General features: G+C 45.5%; 1 protein-coding gene and 1 long non-coding RNA gene across 2 annotated transcripts in view; one reads left to right on the top strand and one right to left on the bottom strand.

Annotated features, from left to right (window-relative positions):
- Positions 1-27,660, bottom strand: part of LOC135917103 (RYamide receptor-like) — a 399,699-nt gene that overhangs the window by 182,562 nt on the left and 189,477 nt on the right. The gene's annotated exons all lie outside the window — the stretch shown is intronic.
- LOC135917109 (uncharacterized) lies at positions 16,341-18,135 on the top strand. The gene is made up of 2 exons (XR_010569186.2): positions 16,341-16,740; positions 18,022-18,135. It is a non-coding gene; the product is annotated as an uncharacterized lncRNA (long non-coding RNA).

Raw genomic sequence — 27,660 nt, forward strand, 5'->3', positions numbered from 1 at the left:
AATGCAAAAGCACCTGTCTACTTAGATTGAGGTGGACGTTAAAGAACCCCGAGTGGTCAAAATTAATCCGGAGTCCACCATTACGGCCTGCATCAGAATCAGATCATGGTTTTGGTATGTAAAACTGCATAATTTAATTTTAATTTTTTTGAAAGCTAAAACTGTTCGTAAGATCAACAAGCTTCCGATGACCGGCGCTGCAAAGACGAGTGCTGTAGTCGAAAAAATGCATGTCTGCATGGCTAGCGCAGGAGCGAACTTCAGTACTTCCGTTTATAGTAAGCGTAAGTCGATTCACAAAACTTAAGCAGCCGTTGCAGATGACTTGAGAAATTTCTACGATAGGGTTGTGCAAGTCTTGCGAACATAATTATGTATATCTGTGCCGCTCCAGCTGACTCGGGCAAGGGTTAGAACGCGCTGTTGCGGCAATTCGCCAGAGGCCAGAACTGATAGCCGAGGATGGCGCCTGCTTATATCTTTTGGCACGCTCTGATTTGTCATCTCAAAGTGCATGGATCTGTTTCGATGAGTGACCCGTTACACATAAAGGACGCCACTAAGATTGTGTTTTGCACGCACAAAGCCAATAAAAGGCAAGGGGTCATGGGAAGACCAGACAAAAAAGAAAAGCGACAGCATTCGCGATAGCCATTGTCCCATTATGATTGGCTGATGATGCCTAATCTAAACCGCCTACTCACTTTCTTCCTAGGTGAAATGATGTCACGCAACTGGTTCAGTCTCTTCGTGCAATGTTGTTTCTATAGTTTCTTCCTCTCACATAAGAAATCATTGATAGGCGTTTGTTAATCGAGCGCAAGAATTTTCGTCCAGCCGGCAGCAGTCCAACGGTGCTCCGCGCCTGCTGCGCAGTTGTCTGGTCATTATGACGGCGTAAAAAAGCCTGTAACAGTGGCCTGGTAGCGCGAAATGAACAATGTGACACGTGCCGGACGCTAAGCTCGGTCACTAAAACGCGTCATATCAGCAAAATCAGCATTCACGTCACTCGAATTATGCTGCCTTGTGCGCTCTCCCAGCGGCGCACAGTTCGCTCACTCAGTTCAGTGCGTTTTAGACGAAGCTACGACATTTGTGTGTAATTAACGGTGTAAGTTCATATGGTATGGATAGTACTGAAGGACTGAACGAACTTCACATCGAGGCCGTGGTGCCTTCACCATACTGCTGACAACTCAATAATCATTTATTTTTGCGTAACTTCCATATTTACGTTCAGCCACAACGCACGTATCCGCAACTTCTAAGGCTTCGACTCTGCCTCAGTGATAGTTCCGGCTTCACATGTGCTAATTAACGGCAAGAAAAGTGGAAAAATAAGTATCGAGAAAGCGGTCAGGCATGGAGACACAACCTCTACAATTCACTGCATGCTTAGAAGAAGTATTCAAGCTATTAGACAGGGAATGATTGAGGGCAATGATCAACGGCGAATATCTCAACATTCTTAAGCTGGGGACTCTCTTAAACTATAGATTGAAGATCTTAAACAAGATCGTGTATGAGTAGATTGAATAATATTATGCAGATGAATAATATGCACAAGAGAAAGGTAATGCTCAAGAATTTATCAAGCGAACAAGAATCCATGATCGGTAGTCAGTCTCTAGAGTATGTACAAGAGTAAGATGTTCTAGGTCAATTACTCGCCGGGACGGAAATTAATCATGAGACGGAAACCTAGAGAAGAATGAAAATTGATCTGTGTGCATACGACCGGTAGTACGAATCTTTTCAACGAAACCTCACCGCTTTTGTTGAAAAGAAAAGTGTACAATTGTTCCATGCTTCAATTCTATCATACGGGGCACAAACTTGGAGGTTAACAACGAAGCTTGAGAAAAAGTTCTGGACTACTCAAACGAGTGATGGAACTAAAATTTTAGGCCTAATGCTAAGAGAGCGCTGTGGATCAAAGAGCAAGCGGGAGTTGGGCAGGCCGAGTTATATATAGGGCAGATAATCGGTAGTCCATTGGAAATACAAAGTGCGTGCTAGGGGAAAGGAAGCGCTGTCATGGTTGGCGGAAAATTAGGTGGGGTAATGGAATCACGAAATTGGCCGGCATAACTTGAAATCAAGAAGCGCAAGTCAGGGGTAATTAGACATCGCTGGGAGAGGCCTTCGTCGTATACAGTGAACATAAAAGTATGCTGATGACGTTTTACAACACTCACAATTCATGCGGAATTTTAACGGACTGTTGCTCTTGAGCCGCAGTTCCCTTCGTACTGCGAGGCCACATTATAGCATGTTTACAGAACGGCGTCGGCCGCTGCTTCGGTACCGCCACCCCTACCTTGGCATCATACTATAAGTGCACTGACTGCTCTGAACAAATTGCGTCGCAAGATGGGCGACTTGAATTGATTCAATCCAAAACCAGCTAGAATGTTGAGCCGCTATGGGCTTCGTGTACGGTGCTGTGCAGTATGATGACGTGCACTTGAACATGTGTTGTTATGAGACTGGTGAATTTATGGCAAAATTAGCGTGAGCATCGTGGTAATGTTGACTGATTAGCCTTGGCTTCTCTGAGATGCCACTTGGGCTATAACAGTGCAGTTAGGGGTTCCAGGTCTTGACATCACCAACCCAGCATTTATTACCGGTCTCCAAAATTGATGTATACGCATCCTTGTGCATTTCGTCCCTATTGGAACAAGCCACCTGAACCTGCAAAAACAAACTCTTGACTTGATGCGAGGCATCATCATGTTTTATCGTGCAAGGAGAAGCCAATAAGAAATGATGACGGCTGATACGACGTCAAAGTGTGATAGACAGCGAAACTTGCAGGTGTGGATGTTGCGTAGTGAAGTTTTCTCTCATAAAATGGGAGTGTTGGTAGCCACCCCTTCTTTCTGCATTTCTTTTTTATAGTTATAGTTCGCCGTGCACTCGACAGTTATTCTATGCGAAAGAAGCGCACGTCTTGTCATCATTTGGCGGTTGACGACATTGTCGATCAGCACCTTAGAAGGTACCTGCTGCTGAGGGGGCTGATAATATATAAGGATATATGCGCGGCACTAGAACCGTACCTGCAACTGTAGGCAGTGTGACCTCATACCTTATCTTTAAGGGTGCTGGGCCCCTTTCCTTGAGGCCACACGAACTATATATTATAGAGATTTTTTTAATTTTCATTATATTATCGAAATAAAGACATTTAATCCGTTTGCAATACGGCGGCGGCGGTGGTGGTGGTGGTGGTGGTAATGCATATAGGCCCGGCAGATCTGACCGGTAATTGCTCCGACTGAGCGTCTATTTCTAAGCCAAATATGTCACTATATGTTCATCAGTGCAGCCTCTAGAAGAAATGTGCGAAGAATGCGTAACACTTTAACTGCAATACTTCTGACGGTGGTGCAGCGAACAGGCGAGCTTGGTTGCGCTTGTCGGTGCTGCATCAGAGGTCTGGAAAAGGAAGCTGTCGAAGAAGGGTGCGCAGTGACTTGTCGTAAGAATAAGACCTCAACTACATATGCATGATGTGCGATCATGCTATCAGTTGACCGCACTTCTTTCATTTCTTGTCGTTTAATCGCAGCTTTGCTTCGTCCTCGCTCTCACACGACTACATAAGATAATTACACAGGATTTCATAAGACTACATAAGATTAAGCTGCGCTGAGCGCAGCCTAATGAATTCCGCGCCTGATTATGATACAAGCCGACGGGGGGGGGGTCTCCGTATAAGTTTGACCACCTGGGGTTCTTCAACGTGCACCACAATGTGATATCGAAAGCTTTTGCCGAGTCTTCTGTGTCGGTTGTGGCTGAGTATTTACTTCACGAAAGCTTACTCACCGCTAATTGGAATGGCTGACAGTCCTGCATGTGGTGTTTGCGGATGCGAGAACATTGACCACTTATTGGGCCACTGTCCTCAATTTCAAGCCCAAAAACTACCTTTGTCCAACACATTGAGGAAATTAGATGATCGTCCTCTGAGTGAACATACAGTACTAGAGCACCGTCATCACGGATCATCGGCTCAGAAGGCAGTGAACGCACTTTCGGGCTTTCTGAGATTGTCTGGTTTGCACAACCGGCTTTGACTCAATGACTGTCTGAGCACGTCTCCATACTCTCTCTCTATCCCTTTTCTCTCTTCCCTTTCTCCTTTCCCCCAGCGCAGGGTAGCGCAGGGTAGACTCTTGACTGGTTAGCATCCCTGCCTTCCTCTCTCTCTCTCTCTTGACGAGAGAGAGAGAAAAGGATATAAGGATACACTAGAAGGAAACCTTCACTGTCTTGAACTTCCCCCGTTTGTCCCCCCCCCCCCCCCTGGGTGGACCACGACCCCGACCGGCGGACACTGCACCGGAGATTATCCAATCAAGCGAGAAAAAACCGTCTTTATTTTTTCTTGCTTTTTTCTTTCTTTTTCTTTTTCGAGCTGACTATTTTGTCGTTTCTTTAGGGGGGGTGGGGGGGGGGGGTATCCGGAAACGACACTGCACATCTGCGGTGAACCCAAAAAGCCAATAAATGAAACTGTAGTCTAAAGACACACTAAAACATCGAATACGGACTATGTTCGGGGATTGCTCAGCGTTTCCTAGCTGTACTAAGATCAGCTCCAAACGCTGCGACTCAGCTTCCTCCTGTAATAACGGAAGTGGTTCATCGTTAGTTGGCTGATAAAGCACATACCTGGCAACAATTCTTCCATTCCTGTTCTTTCTTTTTTTATTAGCAGCTGCTGCAGTAGCAATCGCCGCCAGGCAGTCGTGGTCCACTCGCAGACCACTTAGACATTTTGGCATGCCTGACACTAAGTATCGTACTTCGTTGTGAAGGCGCGAACACTTAAATAGCGGAAACAAAGAACGAAAAAAAAAGAAGAAAAGAGTAGTCAACGGAAGTACGTTTTCTTGGCAGTGATCTGAAATGCCGTGACTCGAAGGAAAAAATAAGTTATGAAAGGTGAAGCTACCCGTTTTCCCGAAAGGTTTGTATTTCATTGAGTTTTGCGATATAGCGGGCAGGCGTAGTAACGTTAAAATTTGCAAACACGCGAAAGAATATTTGGATTACTGCTAAAGCCAGTAATGTCGCACGACTGAGTCTCGCGTCTTCATTCAGCCGCACCAAGTGGGATTCCCCACCCAAGTGAGATTTGGGAAACCCGTTCCCTTTCCACCTTCTACACAATTGAATTCTACACGGCCTTCATCGCGAAGAGCGGTGAAGGCCGTGGTCGAGGTTATATACCGTCGTGCATGAAGTCAACGTGAGAACTCTCTCGCCGCTGGCTTACATAATCTTTCCCGAGGAGTGGTTCACGCAAACACTGGCGTCATCCGCGCGAAGCGGTGAATGAGGCAGTGAAATTTGAACGGAGATTTTTGTTCACAATTCCATGAATATTTTCGACACCTTCTCACTTCCCGCTAGCACATCGTATGTGGAAGGCGGGTGTACGTGTATAGACGGTATAGACTTGCCCACTTAAAACGCTTTCGTAAGCTACTCTCAACGCTGTTGCGTCTCTGTGGAGTTTTTGAAGAGTTCTTCCCTTCAATGCAGGGCGTGTGTAGGCGGTGAGCGGTGAAACTGTGCTCCTCTTCGCGCCGAAAGCGACGATCTTTATCTTTAACTTGTAACTTTGATCTATTGCGGGGCGTGCACCTTTAGCTTTTAAATTTGTGTGTCGGAAAGACGCGACACCATGCCACGGCGGCGCTTATTATTGCGTCAACAATTACGTGGACACTCCTATCGAATTTTGCGATCGTGTGCACTGTCGGCATTGGCGTCGGCGTTGCCGTAAGGTTCCGCATATATTTACGATTAGAAAAAGTTTATTTCTGCAAAAGAGGATATGAACACTTTGATTCACAATAATGGCACGTTTCCACCAGGACGATAACATATACAAAGTACGAATCGTTATATACACGGCACGTCTTCAAATAAATGTGCGTGTCCACGTGGCCTCACTCACATACAACAACATAGACCAAAGCAAACGCATAGTTACAAATAAATTAATTGTAACAATATATAAAATCATGTTGAGTATATTCAATATACACAATGGTTTTATGCAGTGATGATGGGACAGAGGTACTTTACATAATTTTGTAGTGATGATGTGAGATGTGTGTATACAAAAATCATCGTGCATACGAGAGCACGCACACGCAGAAATACCGGGCAACTGCATACTCTGTACGCCTACAACGTTTTTGATGGCTGGCCCACAAGAACCAGCCTGGTCGAAAATAAGCCATACGCGCCCATCAACCATCTACAGTAAACGGCATGACTACTGTCGAAGGAACTTCCCTTCCCCAAGGAAGAACAGCTACTCTGACAGAACCGACAGTCAAGTTACGTATACAGCATGTAGTACATTTATGTATAGTATATAGTATATCTAGCTATATGTATACCATATGCCACGTCATTGTGTATGACATGCGCTATAAGCGAGTTACAGTGCCGCACCATTCTATCACTAAAGTTACTCCTACCAGGTCTTAAATTCTTGACAAAATTATTCCTAAGAAATTCCAGGGTGGCATCCCACAAGCAAATGTCATGAAACAAAACACCTACAGCGCATGCCTTTTTTCATAAAGCTTGTGAGACTGAAATATCAAAAGAGCGCAACCATAACTGAGCTCAAACCTGACAGTTATGTAATTTTATTGGCGCAACTGCGCACTACCTCCGGGAACGGCCTATAGTAAGGAGCTTTAAAACATGCGCGAAACGCAAAAGTGGTAGTCAAGTGGCTAAGAAATATGTTGGTTGTAATTAATAAAAATAAATGAAGTTACCTGATGGCAAGGTTTGATCAGACGGCCCCTATACCACAACAGCTCGTTTTTAATTAGTCAGCTCACGTTTACTTCAGTTTCTATATACCACTACTGCTACGAGTCTTGCCCTTCGTCTATTATTCTAACAAATGTTGATATCGTACTCATTGCTTCGCCCTTATGGAGAAATTGGGATATTTTGAAACCGCACGCAGATGGCGGACATAGCGCGTTGATAGTACATCCCTGCGTTGTTTCATAGACGTCTCCTCGAGCTATTGTGGGCGTGCCATCTGGCGCAGCAGGCTCCCAACGCCACGTGGAATCAATTTTATATTTCGTCACCCACGACGCAGCCTGGTGTAAAGAAAGCAAGGTCGGCTCGCTGTAATAAAGCTATAATAATACGGCGCATACAGCCGCGCTAAAAACTGCGGAGACATGGTCAGCTGAAGAGAGAGAGAAAAAGCAGAGGACAAGTAGCGTAAATGGGACACACGCTAAAGCCGGAAGCGCTTCCGGATGGCCGAACGATGTTTGCCGGCAACTGGTTCCTAATTTTTCCTTCTTTATAACCGTTACTTGCAACTAACTGTGTGCGCCAAATTTCTTTTTTTTCCTTCTCTATCATAAGCAATATAGAATGAACGAAAACAAAAGTTGCTTGCAGCATCTCCGTCGTGACAACACATCGACCCTGCTCCCCATCCCAGCACGCAATTTGCACGTAGGATATTCCAAAGACCTTTCGCATGAAAAGAGCGCAATCTTATCTCCTTTGCAATCGCCATTTTTTCTTTATAGCCAGCGGCCACGTGTTATCTGTAGTTTATTCACGGAAAAGCTGTTTCCAGTGTCCACACAAAGAGAGATCGCGTAACAAAGGAAGCTGTGTCCTTTACCTGCATACCGGTTTACTGCGCAGAAAAGCGCCATGGAATGTTTTTTTTTTTTCATATCTTGGTGGAGGGTGGGGGGGGGGGGGGCTGGCACACGGAGGAAGAATAAAAATGGGACGTCTGGCGCTCAACTCACGGTGGCTTAATAAGAATGAGTTAAATAAAAAATAATACAGGCGACGCCCGAGTCACGTCGAGAAATACACGTGAGGCAGCGTAGCGTGAGTGAAAAAAAGAAATCCATGCCGCGACTGCCAACAAAAATTTAGTCGTTACAGCGCACAGCGTGTAATATTGACAAAATAAAAAAATAATAAGACTGAAGAAAAGCAAAATATTCAATATGTGGTGACGCACACGTGTAGGACAAGGCGCGCACGCTCACGCACCACAGTGGTGCGTAAGCACTCGCACACAAAGGGGCGCATGACAATGCGGAAGCGCTTCAGCGTTTGTCATAACCTCGGCCCGGCCGATAGGCACGCAGCTTCTCCGCTGCAATAAAAGGAAGTAATAAATTGCCATGCGCACTGAAGGACGACGTATGGTGAAGGGGAAAATTATTTTTTGAAATTAAAGAAAAAGGAGGCGAAAACGTAGAACATTGCAAAATAAAAGCCGGAGATTTCACAAAAGATCAGGAGACTCAATAAATAAATGTGTCGTATACATAAACATAAAAAAATACATCGTAGCAGCCGGCGAGCAAAACTCAAAGTACACGCAAGGTCGATCCAAATATGTCGCGAAGCGTCGGGCGAAACGCGCTTTAGAACGAATTGTCACCGACATCAGCCATGGTGGTTATGGGAGCAGCGATTGAAGCGCGACTACGGGAAGAAACATTGGGAAAGAAAAAAAAAAGCGTTTTTTTTTTAAATTAAATCGAGGCACAGTGAGATTCATTCAACGAAAATAAAATTCCTAACCAATTTTATACATGCGTGACCAGTAGAGAAAAGACAACTCTATTTTATTTTATTATTATCACTAAATACCTTTTTTCACCACCCATCATATGCGCCGCAATCATATGCGATGCAATGCAGCTATTGAAGTCTGCAGAATAGCACGCTCGTAAAGTTCACATATTACAAAACGCCACCCTGGCACGTTGTGCTGTTTGGTTCTCGACGTTTGTCTGAATTCAATGGCGCACCTAGCTTCATCGTTTCTTAACCTGTTCAGTCAAAAGCAGCAACTTAGAACCGCCCGATAAATGTTTAGTTGTTTTCATGCGTCTGCGCTGGCCGATGGCCTTGGCGTCCGACGACAGGACAATCACTATACACCTAAAGCTTTTGTCAGCCTCCAAAGAAAGTATGTTCCGTGCTCAGAGAGAGAGAGAGAGAGATTTCCCCCCGCATCTTTCGCAGGTAATTAAGAGAAAGGAATCAAGAACCATAATTTTTGCTGACCGAGCTTCAAAGCAGGGTATACGCGAAGATAATCGCCTTAACGATTACTAAGTAACAAACACTTGCTAATAGCTATTTAATTATTGACCTAATAGAGCTTGTTGCTCTTGGGGAATAAGGTACCCGCACTGTGCATAATTGTAGTACGATTACTGCTAACGGAAACAAAGATGTATTTTGCTGAAACAGCGATGCATTTTTATGAACCAACAATGTTTTTGAATTTGTATTGCTCGAAACTGGTTCAAAGCACAGAGTTGTTATAGCAAAAGCGTATATTGGGTAGCAAAAGGGTGGCTGTTCATTGACTTGAGGTTTTGAACCATTGCGCGCCCGCTAATGTAATATATAAAGATATATATATATATATATATATATATATATATATATATATATATATATATATATATATATATATATATATTTAGCCATGTCCTGTTCATTAACAATCTTATTCATGCTTACTGCGCAAATTCTTATGTTCGCCCCTGCTATGAAACCTGGCCTGTAAAAATAAGTATCATTTTATCCGGGCTCCTCCATTATTAATCATCTGAGGCTGTCATCGCCCAAGAATTTACGCCCGCCGTGGTTGCTTAGTGGTTTGGTGTTGCGCTGCTAAGCACGCTGTCGTGGGATCAAATCCCGGCCACTGGGGCCGGATTTTGATTAAGGCCAAATGCAAAAAACACCTGTGTATTTGGATTTGGGTACACGTTAAGCGCAACTCCGCCGATTTTTCGATGTCAACGAATATCGATGAAATTCACTGGGTACGTTCCTGTGAACACTTCCGTCATATCCTCAAAAAAGCAGGTTTGAGAGTTGCGCGGATTTTTTACAAATTAATTTAATTAATTGCCTTGAACACCCTACCTTGTCTTCTCCTCAGTTACAGGTCACATTGTGCATGACGTCAGGAATGTTACATGCAGCGCGTGCCAGGATCATGCAGACGACAGAGACGAGAGCGTCGAGGAGTCGACGATCGTGAGCTAGTGCATGCTGTGAGAAGTTGCTGTCGCGAGAAGTTGCGTTCCCTGTAGACGTGCAGGAGATGGGAGGCAAGTGCAAGGTGTTGCGTTGTTGGCTGCACGAACTTCAGCACTCGCCATCCGCACACACAGTCTGAGCTCATTCCCATCGGGTTCAGCCGAGGTCAGTTGCCCAAGAATTCAATAACTATTTCAGCTCAGTATTTACTCGAAAATCACTTAATGCTCCGCTTCCAATGGCGCGCGAAAGACAATCAACCGCACTATTATCTCTAGAGGGGATAGTTTGTCTTTGTTGCTAGAGTTAGACACCAAGAAGTCGGCGGGTCCTGATATGTCGCATAATGTGTTTTTAAGACGATACTGTGAATGGGTCTCGCATTTTCTTTTAATAATTTTTAACGCACCACTACGAGCCGTAACAGTGCCGAGTGACTGGCTAATGGCAAGAGTTGTGCCAGTATTAAAATCGGGAGATAAACTGGAGGTTGCTAATTACCGCGCGATCTCCATCACACTCACCACGTGTAAAATATCGGGACATATAATTTCGAAGCAATTGGTCCAATATATTGACGACAACAATCTTTTCTACGAGAAGAAACATGGTTTTCAGAAACGCTTGTCAACTGTCACCCAGCTTTTTGAAACAATCCACACCTTCGCCACTACAATTAATTCTACCGAACAAATTGATATAATCGCAATAGATTTGTCAGAAGCATTTGACACGGTTAGCCTTGCCAAACTTATTGAAAAGATGCGAGAGCTTTCTCTTGACTCGGAGATCATCAAGTGGGTTGAAGCCTATTTGCATAACAGGCACCAATTTGTAGAGATTCCTGGTGCACATTCACTTACCTTGCCTGTGACGTCCGCAGTATCACAGGGTTTTGTCTTAGGAGCTATTTTGTATCTCGTATATATTAATCACATTGCAAAAAATCTTCATTCTTCTGTTGATGAGAAACTGTTCGCGGACGACTGTGTGCTATTTACTCGCGTGAAAAGTGTCCCGAGCAGGTCTTGATAAATGCTTCCTTAAGGCCTGTTGAATAGTGGTGAGAAAAATGGCATATGGAAATTAATTTTGATAAAACCGCATGTATGTCAATATCAAACAAGAAAGAGCCACGGTGTTTACACATAAAATAAAAAATAAAGCAGTTTGGCGATCTTATAGCGATCTTAGCGATCTCAGCTAGGCGAGCAAGGTGGGCGTTTTAAGGCGAAAATTTAGAGATCCCACGCCTCAAACAAAGCTAATGGCTTCCAGAAGAATAGTACGTACAACCTTAAAATATATGCTAGCATAATCTGGGATCCGCACAATCAAAAGCAAGTCGATGAGTTGGGACGGATCCAACGATTAGCAGCCAGATTAATTTGCACATGTTACCATAGGTATTAGCCAGTGACCGCGTTACTCCACAGGGCTCCGCTCCTAAGACTGTCTACACGTAGAGAGATTGCACGTTTGAAACTTTTGTACCGGCTGTATAATAAAACACTAAATTTAGATCCTAGTTTGTATTTGCGCCCTCCGGGACGATTGTCACCGTGTATTAATCACGCTTATGCTATTTTACCCTACACTACAAGAATAGATGTGTTCAAGTTCTCTTTTCTGCCATGTACAATTTCCCAATGGAATAACCTCGATTTTGTGGTGTGTTTGTGGAGTGCCAATCACCCGAAGCCTTTCAGCGATGCTTAGAGCTGCTTCATGTATAGTGTTGTATGTCCTCCCGACTCCTGTAACAGCCCGCAAGGGCTTACAGTATTGTGAATAAATAAAAAAATAAAATCCTATAAGTCACAGTTGCGTAGATCATGCGTCTGCTGCTGGCGGACCTGAGAGACTAACCTGAAGCTAATTAAGCCATCAGGATAAAGAAAACTTCTTCTGTAGTTCAGTTTTGCCCATACGGATTGGAAATAAACCATTCCTCATTTGGTACAGTGCGCACACCAAAAACGAGAAGTGACGACGACGAGCAGTGTCGATAACGGTACGTTGCCATTTTCGACGGAAAGCTGCCCGCCGCACTCACCGGCACTTCCCTGAATTTAATGAGACTGCGAAGATGGGCGTATTTTTACGTATTGTCATGCTGACTGATTATTTAGCTTCTGAGGTGCGCTGCTTGCCCCGTATCCCAAATGGGCAGCAAGCGTATAGGCCCCTTCGATACAGCAGCGTAAACAACCGCCTCGTTCAGCTGCCAACAGTGTCTATACTGGCATCGGCGTTTCCTCGAGAAAACTACGGGTTCTCTAAAGGAACGATGACACGCGCAAAGTCCTCAACTATGTCCACTTTACGGAACATATTGTGTGCATGAAGAGAGTACGAAGAATGACAAGTAGGCAGCATAACGCTCCTGTACTAGAGTGTCCCGCTCACTGCTTTCGAAGGTGCGTGGTCGCTGATATCAGCGTGATTCAGGGTGACGCAACCGTGCTTACATGCACAAAATCTGCTTCTTTTGATATCGTCTGACATTATTTGAAGTCACTGACGATCGGCTAGCATTATATCTCAAGCGAACGACGAGTGGTCGTTGTACCTGCCGATGTAAACAAATACACCGTTCGGTGCTTTGGACTGTCAGCGGCGTTTTTGCGAGATACAAATGCGGAAAGTCGTGCTCCACATCTTGTAGTGAGCATGCGAAGCGTTTCCCTGAGTAGGGGTAAAACACCTAAAATAGCAAGAAGCCCGCATAAAATCAGTGGTTAGGGCCACCCTTGGTCTTCATGTTGCAGCACGATATGTCGCAACCCGCCGTGGTTGCTCAATGGCTATGGTGTTGGGCTGCTGAGCACGAGGTCGCGGGATCGAATCCCGGCCGCGGCGGCCGCATCTCGATGGGGGCGAAATGTGAAAACACCCGTGTACTTAGATTTCGGTGCACGTTAAAGAACCCCTAGGTAGTCGAAATATCCGGAGTCCTCCACTACGGCGTGCCTCATAATCAGAAAGTGGTTTTGGCACGTTGAACCCCATAATTTATAGATATGTAGCGCATTAGCGCTGGCTCTCTTGGTGGTGGGTCGAATGCGAACGGTGATTCGCGGCTATCCAATTCGTCAGAATCATAACTCTCAATATATGCCATTAAATATTCTATTACCTTGACATGGTAAAAAAATCGCCGGAGTTACACTTAAAAGAACTGCAGTTGGTCAAAATTAATCCAGATTCCCCACTAGGCGTGCCTCAGAATCAGGTCGTGGTTTGGTTACGTAAAACCCCATTTTATAATTTTTTAAACGCATTATTACGCACCAGACGCAAGAATAGTCAGAAAAGTGAGGTGCTAGTTAAGTAACCATAACCAGGGATGTCAGTCATTAAATCTAAGGAAAATTATAATGATCTGCGCTTCGGGAGCCCCAGATGCGCTACGATGCGATGGCATCTAGAGCGAGAACTTGGCGGAATCGATACACATTGCCATCGAAAACAACACCGCGTAAAGGAGTGAATATTATTAGGGCACAGGGACACCGAACATCTACTATGTGTGCTTTGATGGACTTTACACATTGTTACAATGTGCACTGAAATTCGAGAAATGGCTGTGGCACTGCGCGCATACCGCTATGTCAGCTAGCCCAGCCCGCTTCGATCATTTGTACATACGTGCGCAATTTGTCTCATACGTATCTGCGTGCATCTTGTGTGATGAAGCCTGCCAGAGCCTTTTCCGTCCCTACGCGTGTATTATATCATGTAGCCGATTTTCCTCATCTGTGCGCTTGCTCAACTCAGACTACATCACCGCCTCATGTGTTTGTTCTGTACTCAATATATGGGTGGCCCTTGACTTTGAAATGCGAGAGTGTTTCTCTTGCTACCCTACCACACATTCGTCTGTCTATCTGGCCTCGATACGATGGCCACGTAAAAGTTAATTGGGGAAAATCTAGCTCCTATGAAGAATGGAACCCAGGTGTGCAACCTTGTAAGCGAGTAACTATCCTCGGCGCCACAACAAGAGCTCAGAAGGGCACGAAATACGTACGAGAGTAGAGCGAAAGAGTACCAACGCCGTCAAGCTACATAATATTGACACGCATGCGCGGTTCGCGCGTGGAGGGTTAGTAGGTCTCCAGAGACGCGCAGCGCGTTCGGTTTCAAAACCGACGAAGCCAGCTGTAATGGAATCTGAATAAAGTATGTGTGCTGCGCGAACTCCCCGTTTGCTTTCGCCTAACTTAGACCGCCGTAGAGATTGATTCCGCCGGAAATGCTTCTCTGGAGGCTGCAATGAATCTCCAAATAATCGGGACCTCACTTGCTCTCTATAGCTCTCTTTGATTTTGATTTTTTTTGAACTTGTAAGCTTTCTTCTGATCTTCTATAATTGATTTCATTTATAAGCTGTTGCGCGAAAAGGAGAAGCCGTCGCTTTTTTGGGGGCGCTTAATCTCGCTTGGCCGGATAGGCTGTATCGGGGACGCAGCCGCAGTGGAGTACGTGAAACTACCTGTGCGGGCCGCTAAGGCTGTTTGATCACTGGGGTGCAGACAGGACATAACGAAATACACAAGTGAGATTCATGCATGCATTACAAAGCTTACATGCTTAACTTGTGGTATAGCTATAGTCTGGGGTTCTGTTTAATCTCTATTCTGGATGCTACGCGTCATACGCGGGGGCGTCATAGCCGAGCAACCGTCAAAATTGTGCAACAAATTGCACACACGTATGCCGTGTAACTCCTAATAAGAACAGGTTTGAATTTGATGGCTTATGTCTACTACGGCAGAGTCAGGTGTCTCAAACGCGCCTACTCCTGTTGGGATTGACAAACGTGCTGCCGAGCTACGCCTCTTTGAACGCTGAGCGACCCCTATGAAAATGGCCATTGCCTTTATGTTTCCTTTATGTTTCCTTCTTGTGTCCTATGTGACCTTTATGTTTCCTTGTCCTTTGTGTGACCTCCAGGATGTGAACTTTGTGTGTACTACGTGTTTACTCATCCTAACGTATACCTCGAGGAAGTTACCTTTATTATGCCTCTAGGATGTGTCCTTTATGTTTACGGCAGGATGTTAACTGGATGTGCACTATGTGTTACCTGAGTGTACACTTGAGTGCACATGTAGGTAACATAGAGTGCACATAACAACAGTCTTTACATATATTATAGGCAGATCTATCTGTACTGTGTGACAGGCATTGATACACTCAGCAGAGTCATTGTAAGTACTAAATCTTGACTTATGCTTTCATTTGGTCCAAGAAAACAACCCTTATTATAATTCTTGTAGGATGTGTCCTTTGTGTTTACGGCAGGATGTTACCTAGGTGTGCACTTCAGTACACACGTAGGTAACATAGAGCATATAGTGGGCGAGTTGGTTACGATTCATCGTACCTTTAGCAACAGCGCAAAAGCAACGCGGAAACAAGGAACACTCCGAAGAAACAGCGCCGTCTTGTTGTGTTTCTTCCTTTTGTCCGTGTCGCTTTCGCGCTGACCACAAGTACGAGTAACTGCTGTGTCGATATTAGCACGCGTAGAAGCAGGGTAGCGCGGATCCCGTAAATGCTTGCTTGGGCGTACAACTGAACAATTTATAATTGTGAGTTGGCTAAGTATGAAAGTTGTGTGCGGAGTATGGCCGTATTTGATTACGCGAGCATGCAAGCAGTACGCCTGTTTCACTTTGGCCGAAATTCCGCTGCCGCTGCAAGCCAGCTATCGCCACATTTTGTCGCCTTCATTCCTTACGCTACGAGCAAATATGGTGCCACCTATGCAAGATAAAGCCTGACATTCTCAAAAACACGCCACTGGGCACCATAAGAAGCGTGTATATGTGTGGCAATTCCGAATTTCTGATCGGTAGGCGTCACAGCTCTCGCGGCTGCCCGCACACCGTGCGCCATCCCAAGCGACGGAACAGCACATGATGCGCGCTGATTGGCTCGTGTCCGCCGACAAACCACAGGACAAGCGTTCGCGCATAGTTCGTCTAAAATCTCTGCATATACTTTAAAAAAAACAAGGCAGCGCACCAAGACACTTTAAAATCAATAATTTGTGTTTAAATACCAGCCTTCCTTCCAGCAACGACGTTTTTAAATCTCGAAGGCCGTGCTTTTCCAAAATGCACGCCCTAAAGAAAAATGTAGATCTCGGAGGCTAAATTCACGTTTTAACCGCAGTGCGGCGCTGCCGCAGTGTAACGGTTGACGGTGAGCTGGGTCACGTTGTTTTGCTGTGAGCTGTGAGAGTGTTCGTTACACAGTAATTTAATCATATTTTCGAAGTGCCTAAACAAACTGTGATCCGTACCGTGTGCATTAACCATCAGGAAACCTCTGGACTTGTGTAACGCCATTAGTTCGCCTTATGTTTCGTGTGATACGCCAGTGTATTGTGTACTACAGCACCCGTGCGAGCGGCCTTTGTTCTCGCCTGTCCGCGTTCGCTCGTGGAATACCTGATACTGTGGCTTCGAATTATGGTGCGTGAAAGAATTTGTTGACAGTTGTGCTTTCGTGCGCTGGTGTTCATCGGCGATTCAACAGTGTTCGCGCTGGAAAGAGTGTCGTCGCGTGGTGCCTGCGAGACGAAGAAGCCGTTTGCTGACCACATTGAAGGTAAGCAGATCTGACGCTTGCGCGCATTCTCGCAGCTTTTGGTTCATGTAGTAAGCTTTGTGGAACGACAACAGAACACTTTCTGAGCGTACGTTGACCATGTTGCTGTGCACATTTAGCAAAGCGTTTCACGAGGGGAGTTTCCGTGAAATGTATCATTTCTTACCGCTTACTTGCTTTATGGAGTGATGTGCTACCACCGCCGATTGTTGGGACTTAATGGGCAAATATTTACGTAAACGCTGAAAGTTACTGTTTTCTCGGTAGTTTCCCGGCAAGAAATTCTTCCGTAGATATGAATTTCCGCAAGTTACGTTTGTAATGCATGTCGATGTGTCACGGGCATCGCGAGTTGGCACGCGACTGCGATGTTTGACACTTGAACAGGTATTAGCTTGTGTGAAGATTACTTTATTGATAGTGTTCAGATTGAAGTGCAGCTTCGCGAGAACTTGTCTGCATTGTTTGTGTTCTTCGACGTGCTCGTGTATTTGTCTTCTATATTGTAGGGCAAATGTAGACCGACATTACAACAGCGAAATTTCTTTTTAATCGAGGCATCTCAATCAGACGCTCGTTTTCATTAATATTTTCATCCGAAGAACGGGATGTGAGTTCCTGCGATTGTTAAAGACAGTGGTTTGTAGCACTGCCTAATAAGGGATGCGATTTTCTTGCGATGCTTTGCGCTCGATGTTTGCCACTCTTATAACCCACCTTTCACGGCTGGCTGTTATAGTTAATAACGATAGCGGAATGTCGGTCAGATCAATGAGCAAAGGAGTAGCATCGGAAAAGGGATCGCTACAAAATCGCGGTCTAGGTTTTAGACCCTTCGTAATCGATTGTTCATTTGATTTACTAGATCTTTAAGTTTTGGTGATAATTTCCCATGTAGTCTGATGTTTGCGGCTGGTTTTATTCCCGCCTGAATTTTACCATATAACAGTGTAACCACTTGAGATATAACTACGAGACATCTGTACAAGCAGGCACACAAAGATTTCTTGGCCAGTTGCCTACTCCTATAGGTCATGTACTACTTAGCAGCTGCTGCAGAAATGTTTAAAAAAATTTGTGAGCAATTTAATACCTGAGTGGACTGGCAGCTCAGTCTCTTTCAAACAATTAGTTAAAAGCTTCTGTGTTGCCCTGATGTTTTTATGATCTGTTTTTGACTTCTCCACGTTTCTTCGCTGTGTGCATACAGGCCAGGCTGTTCTTGCTTAAGTGAATATTTTTGAATAAGTGAAAAAGATTGGCTTTTGTTTTGTTTTTCAGGTGCCTTGTGAGCTCTCACCCAAGCAACACATTCCAGAGGTCTGCTGTGAGCAGACGTGGCAAACTGAAGTAACATTCAGATAGTCCAATAAACTGTTCGTAGTTTCAGACAAACTTTTGCAAAGTATAGTCAAAACTTTCTTTTAAAAGTGCAAGCACTGATCCAACCTGATCTTTCCATCCAAACATTACATATTATATTAGTCACAAAGACATAACTAGAACAGCAGCACTGCAGTGAGGAACGTACAGTGGTTCTCCAAGTGTTATACTGAAATAATCTATGAAGGCTAATTAGTTTGCAATTTTAGAACAAATTGTCATGAATTTCTGTGCCATAGCAGAGTTTCAATCCATGCGCTGCATCATGTAGGGAACAGTAACCTTACAATGAAAACCAATGCAAAACTTTTTAACTCAGGAAAAATTTATAAATATAAAATGTGTACACGGAACTCTTCATCTATGCATGTCTACGTAAAATACAGGATTTAGTCACTGCGGCCACATAAAGGATGCATAAAGGTAGGACACACGAAGGAAACATAAAAGCAGTGGCCAAATTTCAACATGGAGGAAACATAAAGTACGGTAACATAAGGGATACATAAAGGGAGGACACACGAAGGAAACATAAAAGCAGTGGCCAAATTTCGACATGGAGGAAACATAAAGTACGGTAACATAAGGGATACATACAGGGAGGACACACGAAGGAAACATAAAAGCAGTGGCCAAATTTCAACATGGAGGAAACATAAAGGATATTTCCTCATGTGAACTGCGGGAAACATACAGTAAACATAAAGGACATAACCATTTTCATACACCATACACCACGCAATCTGGACTACATTGAGGCTCTCGAGAGCCTCAATGTAGTCCAGATTGCGTGGTGTGCGGCGCGACTATTGCACCCCCTGCGCATTCGACACATGCACGATTGAGTAATGAATTGTTTCCCCTGCACAACGATACCAATGTAAGGCACGTGAGTAGTTATTGGTTGCAAATATACAAGCGATATTAGTATTACAAGCGTATTAGTATACAAGCGATATTAGTATTATATGTTTTTTTTTCGTTATTGAAGATGTAACGTTAGATGTGGTTGTAGGAAGCGTCCCGCTTATGCTGACCGAAATGAAAGAAGTTTCACGTGAATAATAAAACTGAAGTGTTTTCTAATGTACGAGGGAGGTAACGGGAGAGGTTCTTAGGGTCATTCGAGATACAGTGAAAGAAAGCAGAAAAAAAAAAAACACGAAGTGCTGCTGATTGGATAGATGCCCGCATCGCCATGTGAAGTGCTGCGCTCCGTATAAACTGCGATTTGGTAGTGTATGGCTTCTCAGGCTCTTTTGCGGGTAATTCATGTTTATGTTTGTGCTGCGTATCCCTGAGCGCTTAATGTCGGGCATGCCGAGGACGTGATTTTGCATATCACAGGCGGCTCGTATATTTATCCGCAATTGCAACATATATGAGCGTGGAGAAGAAATTACAGAGTATATTGTGCCATTGTCTTAGAAGTGTCGGTAACACGGATGATGAATCTTGAAGAAGAGCCTAACTGTGTCAGGCAGTTTCAGTGTAACGCCGGCAGAACGGTTGCGTATTTACAATGTTAAAGTGTCTATCAACGTAGAACTCACAGAAATGCACGACAGCAAGGGTCATTGTGTCACTGCTAACAATGTATTAAGTGTACTTCCTGTAAACTGTCAAAGTTCTTGCGCGTCCGGTTTGCTACCCTACGCACGAACGTATATGGTTAAAAGATGAAAAGAAATAAAGAAAGAAAGGAAGGAAAGAAAGCACAAAGAATATCGCTTCGGTTGCAGGCGCACATCGAAATTTGACCCTTTCCTAAAGCTCCAGCTGAACTGAATTGAATTTTCGGGTTTTGCGTGCCAAAACCATGATTTAATTATGAGGCACGCCGTAGAGGGGGACGCCGGATATATTTTGACCACCAGGCGATCTCTAACGTGGCCCCAATGCACGGGACACGGACGTTCTTGCACTTCGCCCCCATCGAAATGCGACCGCCGCGGCTGGGATTTGGTCTCTCGCCCTCGTGCTGAGCAGCGCCATGCAATAGCCGCTAAGCCAGCGCGACGGGCAAAACTCCAGCTGCCACAAGGCCTCTCCCGCAGCAATGCAGCCTTATTGTGGCACTTGAAGCTGGATGTGACGTCTACGAAGGCCTATTCGTATACCCGCCGCGGTGGCTTAGCGGCTATGGTGCCGCGCTGCTAAGCCCGAGGTCGCGAGGTCAAACCCCGGCCGCGGCGGTCGCATTTCGATGGGGGCGAAGTGCAACACCCGTGTCCCGTGAATTGGGTGCAGATTAGCGAACCCCAGGTGGTCGAAATTAATCCGGAGTCCGCCACTACAGCGTTCGTCATAATCAGATCGTGGTTTTGGCACGTAAAACCCCAGAATTTAATTTTTAATTTTTAGGACATATTCGTTCCTTATTGGAATTAGTGGCACACCTTCCTAGGTCAGTTGTGGACACGAGGAGACCATCGAACATCTGTACTGCATTTTGCCCCTTATGACGAGCAGCACTTTATTCTCGGCGTCAGGTTATATCACCTGGATTTCAAGATCATTCACAAATGAAAAAGTATTTGGACCATAGTCACATGCCTCACAGGTCCAGATAGAAAAAACACCAATCACTGCAGTTCCTGAAGTCGAGAGACCTCTGCGAGCGCATAGTGTAGTTGAGAAAGTGTATCTGAAAGAAAATAGAGGGTGTTTCAGCTAACTTGTGCCAACCCCTAAAGGGGCGCGGTAGCGCTTTCTAAGGCCGCTATTCTTGCTCTAGATCTAGCGTTAGCATGTCAAACAAGTAAGGGCAAAAGGAATTATGTTAATTAACGCACAGAAACCCATGTTACCGGTCACAGAAACTTCAAAACACACGTAAAATGAGGGTTATCCTCGACTCTGCATTTCACTCTGCCATGACGTAGAAATGCGACACCGAATAGCAGCAAGGCTCTCATGTTTCTATGTTTCATCGCAATAAGCTCCCTCTCTATGATTGCAACAGTTGCCGTGAGGCTCAAGTTGATTCGCATTGTCATCGCCCTACTGATGGCATCGTTCCCATGGTTGCAACACAATCTTCCACGTGATGGTTGTACCATATGTTAAATGTGTGGACGTAAGTCGCAAATCGCATTTTTAACCAATAATCAGAGTGCCGCAGGTCGACATCGCGTACGCTACATAAAGTGCATGAAATCACCGAATCACGATGATGTACTATCATCATCATCATTAAGAGCTTATTTCTAATTTACTCTTACCACCTAGTTTACTGCCGTCCTCGAGGATGATTCCGTCAGTGGGCACAGAAAACCTTCACGTAGCCTTTTCACGGCCCCTTTAAGAAAGCACGCTGCAGTACTTCTACAATCGTTCTGCCAAAATGCGCAAGATGTTGCGTGAAATTGCGTGAACGTCTGCATGCTGCACCTCAATAAATGAGTGATGCAGCTATACGGTTCTTGGCAGCGCTTGGAGAGGAAGTTAACAATATCGGCGATCAACACTTGGAAGCGCATTTCTGAATCGACCGTCCGGCTCTGCCACCTTTATTGCCAGCGTTCTGATCGGAGTCAGTGCTGGGAATGCACATACTATGTTTTGCACTAGTACTTCTACTAGTGCCGAAACTTTAGTGAACGCAGGGAACGGAAGTTTTTTCTCGGTTGTCGGTTCTTCTCTAGAACTTGAGACTGACTCCAACCAAATAACTGAATTTTATTAGCCCGACGTTTCGGAGCCCATTCGGCTCCTTCTTCAGGGGGTTGTTCTTCGGGGGGTGGCGGTGTGCCGCTTTTAAAGCGTCTTTTTTGAAGAAAGGAGGGGGGGGGGGAACACGGCAGGTGGGGAGACACTCCACAGACGGAAAGGTGGGGGGGAACAAAAGGAAAGGGGGGTTGTGTTGTTGACCGCTTCCAAGGTGCTGCGATGACCGGTGCTGGGTGGAGTGCTCACGAGGGTGCCCTTGATGGGCCGCGGGGGGGGGGAGGTTACAGGGTCGCGCCGACGTTCTGTGTTGGTGAAACGAGCGGGAGTCTATCTGGCTGTGCGTCCTTTTCTTCTTTTCGTCATGTCGCCAAGGCCATGGACATAGACTGAGGGTAGGTTGCCCTTCACACGGTTTATGTTATTCTCCGTATTCTGAATGTGCCATGACTCCAGTAGTAGTCTCTTTCGCCAGTTCGTTTCTGTTTGAAGGATTTCAGTTTCCTTGAAAGCAATTTTGTGGTCGGCGACTTCAGAGTGTTCAGCGACGGCGCTGCGAATACGGTTGAATGTCCTGACGTCGTTCTCGTGTTGTCTGATCCTTTCTTTTAGATTTTTGGTTTCCCCGATGTACGACGCCGGACAGTCAGCACAACTGATTTTGTAGACGACGCCTTGAGCTTTTTCTTTTGGTGGACGATCTTTTGGTTTAGGGAGGAGGATATTGAAAGTGTTTATTGGTTTGTGCGCCACTTTGAGGCCTTCTTTTTTTAATATTCGGCTGAGCGCTTCGCTGGTACCTCTGATGTACGGGATGGACACTCGCTTCTGGGGTTGGGAAGAAGTAAACGGCTGAAGGTCCCGCATTTTGCTTCTTCTTTTTTGTTGTCTGGTTGTCTTTCGAATGAAGTCATCTGTGTAGCCATTCCTCTTAAGTTCGTTGAGAACCGTTCTCTTTTCTTTCTTTAGATCCGATTCCGATGAGGAATGAGTTTCGGCTCGTTTGAATAAAGAATTTACAACAGACGCCTTGTGGTTTGCCGGATGGTCGGATTGGAAATGAAGATAGCGGCCTGTGTGGGTTGGTTTTCGGTAGACTGAAAATTTTAGAATGCCGTCTTTTCGTGTAACTTGTACATCTAAGAATGGGAGTGATCCGTTCTGTTCGCGCTCATATGTGAACTGTATATCCGGGTCTATGGAGTTTAAGTGTTTCTGCAAGTTTTCGACTTGGCTCGTCTTCACGATGCAAAAACAATCATCCACGTACCTGAGGAAGACTTTTGGTTTCGGGAAAAAAGTATTTAAAGCTCTCTCCTCGATGCTCTCCATAGTCAAGTTAGCCATGGCAACGGAAATTGAGGCCCCCATAGGAGTTCCTTTAACCTGTTTGTAGTAGCTGCCTCGGAAGGTGAAATAGGTATTGGACAGGCACAGTTGGAGAAGGCGGCAGATCTCGTCTACACTCAAAGGGGTTCTCTCACCGAGCGTATCGTCACGTTCCACTGCATCTCTAGTTGCGGAAACAGCCAACTTAATGGGTACTCTTGTGAACAGAGAGATTACATCAAAAGAGACCAGACATTCATCATCTTCGATACGGATTTTTGATGTGAGTTTGATGAAATTCTCGGAGTCGCGCACGTGCGATGCTGTCCTTCCGGTTAGTGGTGATATGATCTGATGCAAGTAAGTGGATAGTGATCGTAGTGGGGAACACGAAAAGTCTACGATTGGTCGTAAGGGGATTCCGGGTTTATGGAGTTTTGGCAAGCCGTAGAAAGCTGGAGCGGATCCGTTCCTACAGATTAATTTTAGGTAGAGATTTCGAGAATTTGGGTGGCTGCGGAATATTTCAATCAGCGTCTTGTTCAGCAACGACTGAGTTCTCGTAGTGGGGTCCTTCTTTAGTCTCTCGTAATCTTGGCTGTCAAGTAGGGCGGACGCCTTATCCTCGTAGTCCTTTATGTTCAAAACAACGGTTGAGTTCCCCTTGTCCGCCGGTAGGATCACAATGTTCACAATCACAATTTCCGTTGCCATGGCTAACTTGACTATGGAGAGCATCGAGGAGAGAGCTTTAAATACTTTTTTCCCGAAACCAAAAGTCTTCCTCAGGTACGTGGATGATTCTTTTTGCATCGTGAAGACGAGCCAAGTCGAAAACTTGCAGAACCACTTAAACTCCATAGACCCGGATATACAGTTCACATATGAGCGCGAACAGAATGGATCACTCCCATTCTTAGATGTACAAGTTACACGAAAAGACGGCATTCTAAAATTTTCAGTCTACCGAAAACCAACCCACACAGGCCGCTATCTTCATTTCCAATCCGACCATCCGGCAAACCACAAGGCGTCTGTTGTAAATTCTTTATTCAAACGAGCCGAAACTCATTCCTCATCGGAATCGGATCTAAAGAAAGAAAAGAGAACGGTTCTCAACGAACTTAAGAGGAATGGCTACACAGATGACTTCATTCGAAAGACAACCAGACAACAAAAAAGAAGAAGCAAAATGCGGGACCTTCAGCCGTTTACTTCTTCCCAACCCCAGAAGCGAGTGTCCATCCCGTACATCAGAGGTACCAGCGAAGCGCTCAGCCGAATATTAAAAAAAGAAGGCCTCAAAGTGGCGCACAAACCAATAAACACTTTCAATATCCTCCTCCCTAAACCAAAAGATCGTCCACCAAAAGAAAAAGCTCAAGGCGTCGTCTACAAAATCAGTTGTGCTGACTGTCCGGCGTCGTACATCGGGGAAACCAAAAACCTAAAAGAAAGGATCAGACAACACGAGAACGACGTCAGGACATTCAACCGTATTCGCAGCGCCGTCGCTGAACACTCTGAAGTCGCTGACCACAAAATTGCTTTCAAGGAAACTGAAATCCTTCAAACAGAAACGAACTGGCGAAAGAGACTACTACTGGAGTCATGGCACATTCAGAATACGGAGAATAACATAAACCGTGTGAAGGGCAACCTACCCTCGGTCTATGTCCATGGCCTTGGCGACATGACGAAAAGAAGAAAAGGACGCACAGCCAGATAGACTCCCGCTCGTTTCACCAACACAGAACGTCGGCGCGACCCTGTAACCTCCCCCCCCCCGCGGCCCATCAAGGGCACCCTCGTGAGCACTCCACCCAGCACCGGTCATCGCAGCACCTTGGAAGCGGTCAACAACACAACCCCCCTTTCCTTTTGTTCCCCCCCACCTTTCCGTCTGTGGAGTGTCTCCCCACCTCCCATGTTCCCCCCCCCCTCCTTTCTTCAAAAAAGACGCTTTAAAAGCGGCACACCGCCACCCCCCGAAGAACAACCCCCTGAAGAAGGAGCCGAATGGGCTCCGAAACGTCGGGCTAATAAAATTCAGTTATTTGGTTGGAGTCAGTCTCAAGTTCTAATCAATTTCCCAACCAGACAGGCAATTCTGTCGAAATGTTTAGCTTCGGTTCTTCTCTGTATGACTATCTGTACTGCGAGCTTCGAGTTATGACATCCGAGAAGTTTTGTTACGGTTCATGTTCGCGCGCTCCAGGCTCGCAAAGAAAAAAAAAAAAGAAAACGCGGGAAACAAACATTACACAAGGAAACATGTGGGTTGAACCCAGATGCTATACATTATTACAAAGTTCAGGTGTCCAATGGAAAGTGAGCCAGTAAATGTGCCGGCAAGCCTTTTTTTCCTCCATTTTGTTCTTCGCTGTAAATACAGTGATCAATTACCGCTAGTAAAATAAAAAGTCTCGAGTATGGGCTAACATCACAGAAACCTTTTACGCACGCTAGAATTGTGCATTAGAAAGAATTTCAATCAACCGTGATGCTGGTCGTCTATTGGCGAAGGCGGACGGCCTATAGGAACGAGCATTTACGCACGAGAAGTTTTGTGAACTGGGCCCCGCTTTCTGAAAACAGCCCGCGAAGTTATAACGGTAATCGACCTGACTACCACTAGTATATAGCAAAGCTCGGCGTTTGCGCGTGGTCTATGTCCCAAGCTTGAGCTTCCCTCGGAAAGCAGCGCAGCGTCCCACGCTTGCGCAGCCACAGCCTTCGAGCCGGCCACCGTTTCTCCCGTCACGTCTCTGGCGGCGCACGATAATCGCGCTGAGGCCTCGAATCGAAGAGGGGTGCCCCCTGCGTTCCGCGCCTCACACAAGCAGGCTTGACCGAGGCGCGCCTCGGGCTGCGAAGCACTCAGGTTCATTAAGGCCACCCGGATTACGTTGTACACGTGCCTGGCGTTCCGCTGTCCTGATCGCCGTGGCTCCTTGGTTTGGGGCGACAGGGCTTCGCGTGTAGCACTCGCGAGCGGTATTTGCGGCTGCACGCAGGCTGAGGGCGGTGAAGTCGCGGCAAGGGCGAGGTGCCACGAATGGTATAGCGCCTCACACAGCACCTTCGCACTAAATAAAGAAAACGAAATATATATCATATAATAATAAGGAAAAATGATTACTCGCGGCATAAAAAGCACAAAGTGCAGCGGGAATAAAAGTGCTCGCATCGAAGCATGGCATCTGCGCTTTCAATCTGTAGTCATTACGGTGACTGAAGGCGACGAAGTCATTCTTAAGTTGAACGCCGGCACAATATGGAACATTTCTTTATACAATGCTGTAGGTTCGACGTGCACAGAAAGTGACTTCTAGAAGGTCCCTTTCGACAATTTGGATTGGTCGTTCCACTCGCTGTGATACTGTATCTTGGGGTGTCGGCACTAGGACACTGCAATAGGAACGTATGTGATACTGTATTTAATTTCGTAAGAGAAACAAAGAGACTGCATGTTAATTTGATCGTTTTACTTTCCTAGATATGAATAAAAAATATTAACTGCAAAATATTAAAATAATATAGCCAGAAAAATTGATATTAACGATTAATATTCATTTAATATCACTCTTAAATTACACAATTCTATGGAAGTATTCTTCCCTTTTTACCTACTGCCGACCGATTCATGGCCGATCTCCCGTAGTGGGTTGAGCCATATCCGTAGGCAACAAACCAAACCAAACCAAACCAAACCAAACCAAGCTAAACTCGGACATGCCGCTCTCTCGTTGCGGCAATAGACGAAGACACTTCAGAGGACCTTCCTGGCGCGCAACCATCCCGTCGGCTTACCCCCAGGACACGTGGCAGCGAGTCAAGCGACACAGACAACGAGGCCACCGAGTTGTACTCGGACAGCAGCGACTCCTCGGACGACGACTTCAAGGTTGTCATGAGCCTAACGGCAAAAAGAAGACTGTTCCAGACGTCATCGCCAGCAAGTGTTTCAACCATGTCGGATATACCACAGTGCTGTCCACCTACTGCTCTCTTCTTGTCCGTGGATCCTATGACCAATCTGCGGCACCTGGACAGGCAGATTCTTTTTTGTTACTCGAGGTTATCGCACCGAATGAGATTAAAGACGTGAAAATAATCTCATGAAATAATGTCCTGGCTTTAGACGTTTAACAACGTAGTGGACTACAAAGGCTTCGGAATGTCACGGAAATCGACAAAGTAAAAGTGCAATCTGTGATCCCTGCAGGCAGTAACGGCACTGTTGGCGTCATTTATGAGGTCGACATTTCCATTTCGACCGACGGCTTGCAATATTATTACAGCCAACAACAGAAGGCACTCTCATCGCGCATTTCACCAGGCTCAGAAACACACGCTGCGTGAAGCTTGTGTTTGAGGGAGACTGTCTTCCCTCTCACGTCAAAGTTGGCCATGTCCGCCATCCAGTTCGACTTTACATACCGAAGCCCCTGCAATGTCACAAGAGCTTCAAGACTGGTCATGTAAAAAGCATCTGTGTGAAGAATGCTATGTTCCCGCGGTTCGCTGAATCCCATT

The sequence above is a fragment of the Dermacentor albipictus genome, chromosome 1 (assembly GCF_038994185.2).
Source record: "Dermacentor albipictus isolate Rhodes 1998 colony chromosome 1, USDA_Dalb.pri_finalv2, whole genome shotgun sequence".
NCBI lineage: Eukaryota > Metazoa > Arthropoda > Arachnida > Ixodida > Ixodidae > Dermacentor > Dermacentor albipictus.